Here is a 6,415-nt window from a genome sequence, read left to right on the forward strand (position 1 = left end):
CTCCCTACTTTTCTCTGCTTCTGTCTGCCCACAGTCCCCCATCTACAGGGAAGTGAGAGAGTGAAATGAGGAAGAGTGTCAGTGACGAAGACGGGTCCCTGGGGAAAGAGCAGCACAGCACAGGTGAGTGGGCAGGGCAGGCGGGCAGAGGAAATGGGTAGGATGGAAGTGGAGGCACCTGTGACAGTGAACGACGGGAGCCTTGGGCTCACAAATGGAAAGGATGCCATCAAAGCCACACAGGAAAGATTTTTAAAAAAATAAACAAACACTTTTCCTAATAGAGTGGGAAGGGGAAGGAGAGTGAGGGTGGAGAGGGCAGAAGCACCCAGCCACCAGCACTTTCCTTCTGCATCAAGGAAAGCTGGTGGAGGGCCCCGGGGCCTGGCTGAGCGGGTGGGGGGCCTGCACCCCCCTGGCTACAGGCGCTCCGTGCCCTGGCAGCCCCGGCAGCGCTCTACGCGGTGCAGGCCCCGGTGCCCACGGAGCCCTGCACCTTGGACGGTGCCGCCTTAGGGATTTTCACAGCTTAGGACCGAAGGAAGGAGGCCGAGGGGAGGGAAGGGGAAAGAAAGAAGCAAGAGGGCCAGAAGCCAGGAGGGGAGGGAGAGAGAAGGGGAGGGGAGGCAGAAGGAAGGCATTTTATATTCCTAGGAAGGAATGATACCCGGCGGGCAATAAGCCGGCCTGGGAAACAGAGAACAAGTTCGAGCTGGGGCTTAGCAAAGGCCCCGAGGACGTGCAAAAAGCTCCCGCAAAGCTGCCGCCCAGAACTTAAAACTCCCAGGTCTGCCCACGCCCGTGTCACATTAGTCTGGAGAATTATAATTAAGCAAGAACCCCCCGCAGGCTATCACCCCCCCCCCCCCCCCCCGCTATGAGAGCCACAGGGGCGAGGCAGCGAGGTGAGTGCCACAAATACACTGGAAGGAACGTTCTAGAAGAGATAACAGGAGGTGGAATCAAACACGGATGAGACGTCTCGATTCCAACAGGTGGGGCAGGATGGCGTCAGTTTCTATATCCCAAGGTAGAGGGTTTGAATCAGGTGGCTGTTCCCAGGACCAGGACTTTCTAAAAAGGAACTTTAAGGGGGTGGCTTTTGCGTATGTTACTCATTTCCTGAGGCTGTTTGGTGAACGGTCTAACGCTGGGTGAAGGTAAGCTGGAATTTTATTAACTGAAGTTGCATTTTTAATATTCTTTATTAATCCTCCCTTAAGTTGTTATAAAATTTTGGGCGGACTCATTTTCAGGATCTAAGCTTTACCACCTCACCGGGTGGCCTGTCTTTGATCACAGGGACAGCTCACAGGCAAAGGGTGGCCTTGATTTTCACTCTGCGGTTTAGGCCCTGCTGTAACTTTTTTTTTTAATATGTTTTTATTGATTTTTAGAGAGGGAGAACGGAGAGAGAGAAAGAAAAACATCGATGAGAGAGGACATCGATTGGCTGCCTCCTGCACGCCCCCTACTGGGGATTGAGCCCGCAACCTGCACGTGTGCCCTGACCGGGGATCGAACCAGCGACCTCTTGGTGCGTGGGCCGATGCCCAACCACTGAGCCGCCCCAGCCGGGCCCTGCTGTAACTATTCCAGAGGAGTCACCAACCAATGTAGCAGTCTTCAGCTTCCCTCTCCAGGCCTCTTTGCTGGCCACCAAGTCTGAGCATGGTTTTCCCTTGGGGGAGTCCACACCTGGAGGGTCAGGACCAACCGCTGAAGAAAGCAAACTCTGACCCTGGCTGTCCCTCACCTCCAAGTCTTAGCAGACACTGTTGAGTTGGTGTCTTGAAGGGCATCGTGGAGTCTGATCCTAGGGACCCAAGCGCCACCCTGGCCTCGAGATTCCAGGGCCCCGGAGCCTGTCGTCTGTACCTGGCTTCCCGCAGCAGCTGCTGCTGCATCTCCAGGCTTCTAGAAGGAGACACCAACGTTTTGGCAACTGCTCTACGGCCATCACAGAGCTGGAGCTTTATCTTCTCTTTAGCCTTCACAGCGCCAAGAGGCACTGCTACTCACTCTTTCACAGAAGAGGAAACTGAGGCTTAGGGAGGGTCAAATTCACATAGTTCATGATGAAGCCCATGTGCAAATCCAGTGTCACGTGGTGCAAAAGGCTTGTGCTCTCCACTCCAACGCTCCTGCCTTCAGCCCTGTGCCTGAAATTCTACCCCTGGATGGTAGCTGCTTGGAGGTTGAAAATGATTTCTTCCTTCAAGAGTCTTTCCACATAAAATTAGACACTCCAGAGACAGTGAGGGGGAGGAGAGGGGTTAGGGGAGGCTCCTTTAAAAAGTTTTAGCACATTAACCGTTACTGAAACTTACTTTAAGGCTGTTTCCTTAGGACAAGAGGGCTGGAGAACTGAGGCTAACTTTCAAGAGGAGTAATGAGAGTTGGGATCAAGAAATGTTGCAAGAAATACCCCCTACATCATGGAATTGCAAGTGGAGGAAGCCAGGCGTGGCCGGCGAGGGTGCCAGACCCCACGCTGGGAAGTTGGGGGTCATCATGATGCAGTGGGTGAAACTGTCAGTTATTGTATCTCGGGAGGCAGACTGAGTCCCTATCAAAGCTTAATTTGGTAGGAAACGAATGCCTTCCTCACTCAGGCTCCAGGGACAAATGGACAAGATGATCCTCCCGGGTCTATATTGGACACCAAGAATTCTTTCCACGGCACGAGCCTTATTTCTATTTTTCATTTTACCAAACAGAGTTTTTACTGTATACACTCTGTTCTTCACCTACTGTACTGGGTGCCTTGAGGGTAAATAAGTCATCACTTAACCACAGGTCACTGGACCACAAGGAGTTACCTCTGGATCCAGGGAGAGGGACTTCACAGAATGTAGTAATTCTACGAGCCTCTGGGTCCCCTCAATTTGAGTTGCATACATTTTTATGTGGTTATGCATTTGTGAAAGTGTTTCTGTGGAAGGTGGGCATGAACAGACGTAAAGTGACCAAAGGGGTGGACTGTAGATGACAGTTATCGTTTGCTGCCCAGCATTCACGGCCCTGTCCCCCGGCTTAGCCGTATGCAGATTCTCGTGCAGGTGACCACAGCCCCTGCAGCCCGTGGACTTGGGGGGCTATTCCAGCAGTGAGCCCTGAATCACTTCGGTCAGTCAGCACATTTTATTCCCTGGTTGCCGTTCATCTCTCAGGGACGGGCCTGTGTCCTGAGATGGTCCCGTCGGGTACATTTCAGGAATCTAGGAGCACTCTCTATCCCTGAACATAAATGAGGAACCGCACACGGGCTCTAACCTCAGCTGGCAGCTGCCCTGTGACTGCAAGAGGAGCAAACCGTAGGGTGAGGTCAACAGTGTGGCTGGCAGGTGGAGACAAAGAAGGGCTCTGAGCACCCGAACCAAGCAGATGCGGGGCCTGCCTGACCTGGGCCTGCCCCCGGGAGCCAGCAAGCCCACTTACTGATGCCTACTTGAGTTGATTTCTGTTAGTTACATCACAGAAAATACACATTTCATCCATACTTTGCTTTGCCAAACTGCATCTCCAGTGTGGATTTGCTGAGCGTCCGTCCCAGGCCGCCAGGAGAGTGGATGCTTTTCACATTAAGGTTTAGTGGCCCCAGGCAGAGACTTCCCTCTGTGCTCAATTTCCCCTGGCTTAAGTACATACTTATGAAATATATGATTCTCAATTCTTTTGGATCACGCAAGGCCCATTATCACCGTCTCTTGCCTGTTCCCCCACCGTTGGCTCAGTTCCCACCACTAGTCCTGCCCAATATTAAACTGCATAGTTCCAAACCCCATACTATTTTATGTGCCTTTGCTCACCCTATACATTTTTCTTTTTCTGAACAAGAATGACCTATCTTCACTACTTTCGTTGCTTCACGTTTATTTATCATTTTTTACCTGTGCTCTCCGATACGGTAGCTACTAGTCACACAGAGCTATGGAGAACTTGACACGTGGCGAGTGGACATGAGGAATTGAATTTTTAACTTTATTTCATTTAAGTTAATTTAAATTTAAAAATCTTAACTGAAGCAATATAAAATACCATTTCCATTAAATGCAACTTTATTGCTTCGATAGGACTACATTTTTCTTTAACTTGAAAAGTTGATGTCCAAATTGAGACGCGCTATAAGTATAAAATACGCACTGGATTTCAAAGACTTAGTACAATAAAAAATGTAAAATATCTTACTAATAATTTTTATGTTTTTGTGCGGTAAAATGGTAGTGTCTTGAATATATTGGGTTGAATGAAATATATTAGGATTATTTTCTGTTTTTGTTTTTTAATGTGGCTACGGGAAAATTTAAAATTACACATGTGGCTCACAGTATATTTCTACTGGACGGCAGTGGATAAGACCTTATCCGATATCACTCTCTGAGAAGGCCTTCCCTAATCACCCAGGCTAGACACAGTGACTTCCTGTCTTCTCATGACACCCTCTTACACAGGGCTTACCTCATTAATTGTCATTATCTCTTCATGTGTCTGTCTCCCTGCTGGCCCCAGACTGTAAGTTCCCCAAGGGCAGGAACTATGTTTTATATTTCCAGGGACTGCAGAGAGCCTGGCACATAGTAGATACTCAATAAAGACACATGAAATCAATTAATGAGTGGCCAGCCATGTCAAGCTCATAATCTCACAGGTGTTTTAAAGTATAATTGCATGTGCAACTACTTTTTATTTTTAATAATTTTTTAAATTAAATTTATTGGGGCCGCGATGGTTAATAAGGACATATAGGTTTGGGGCGAGGGTTTCTATGTTACAAGATCTGTACACGGCTCTGTGTGCCCACCAGCAATTATTTTTTTCGATGACTATTCTGTTTCAGGGCTTCCTGGAGGTCCAGTCTTCCAGGGAAGTCTCTAGGCCACTAGGCTAAGTCACTGCACACCTGGGGGGCTGTACAGGGCAGTCCTCCAGGTAAACCTCCCGGCTCTTTCCAGAATCCTGCTGCTAGGAGGGTACCGAATGGGCCCGGGGCAGCAGTGAGCAGGCAAGGATGAGCTCCAGGAGGGGCAGGGAAAAGAAAGCCCTCTCCCTCTGCCCCCGCGGCGCGAGCTGAGCCCTGCTGCCAGCACGCGGCGGTGGGGAAGGGGGCAGAAGCCAGGCTGGCTGCGGTGTGCCGCGGGGTGGAGTTAAAATTTATAACAAGGGAGAGGCCACTGAAGAAAAGAAAGATTCTTTTAAAAATTCTGCTGAAGCCTAATTAAAAAAAATTCCACTCCCTCATGCTCAGTTTTAAGAGACTTCCCTTTCAGAATTATTTTCAGTCCGGTGGCAGCAGGCAGGAAGGGTGTCAGATGTTCACCAGGCTGGAAAGCGGATATTCCCCGCCCCCTGCACACAGGACCTGCCCACACTGCTTTTCTGACTTGGGTTATGAGGATACAGGATATGAAGTTGTCAGGACACGGTTCTTTCCAGAAAGGAGTGTCCCATGTGGTAGGCTGGCTGAGCGTTTTGCAGCTCCTCCCACCAGGAGATGGAGTGGCTTTTGCCAGCCCTTGACTCTGGGTTATGCTCATGGGACAGCAGACAGCCCGATGCAAGCGGGGCTGGACAAGGGCTTGCACGCTGGGGGCTGCTTTCTTCTGCTCTTTTTGGAACCCAGCCACCATCTGAAGAAGTCTAGCTTAGCTTGCTAGAGACTAGGGACGCGTGGCCTGGTGAGCCCTGTGGCTCCCCACCCGCTGTCAGATATGTATGTGACACCATCCGAGCCACCAGGCCTCAGGGAAGGATCCGTCAGCAGCCACAGACGCAAGTCAGGTGGATTCAGCAGAAGAGCTTCCCAGCTGAGCCCAGCCCAAACTGCCGAAGCCCCAGGACGGTGGGCTGATGAACGAGTCCTCTTTTAAGCCTCTCCGATTTGAGGTGTATGTGGCAAAAGCATGGCAGAGAAGGGGAAAGAGCGGATCTGGGGAAATGCAAGGCATCCATCCCCAAGTTTAAAAGCAATAGTGCATCAGAAGCACTGGGCTTGTACCTCACACCCGCTAATTATTCTTATAGCATCCGTGTAAACCAAAACTACGGGTGGCGGACAAGGAAATGAGTATTTTTTCTTGCGAGGGTGACCTGGGGAGTGTTCCCGGAGCAGGCACACGTTGGGCTGTGGCTTGGAGGAGAGGAGAGGGGAAAGAAAATAGCGATGATAAGAGGAAACATTTACACGGAATTTACTATGTGCAGGTGCTATTCGGATGCCTTTCATCCCCTGACTTACTTAACTCTCATCACCATCTTACGGGGTAGTTATTATCAGACCCATTTCACAGAGGAGAAATTGAGGCGGAGAGGTTAGATGACTCCACTGAGGTCCCAAAGGTAATGAGTAGCGAAGCCAGGATTTGAACAAAGGTGGTGTGTGGCATGCCATTCTTTCTTCAGGCACAGAGCTAGA

The sequence above is a fragment of the Miniopterus natalensis genome, chromosome 18 (assembly GCF_054644295.1).
Source record: "Miniopterus natalensis isolate mMinNat1 chromosome 18, mMinNat1.hap1, whole genome shotgun sequence".
Classification (NCBI taxonomy): domain Eukaryota; kingdom Metazoa; phylum Chordata; class Mammalia; order Chiroptera; family Miniopteridae; genus Miniopterus; species Miniopterus natalensis.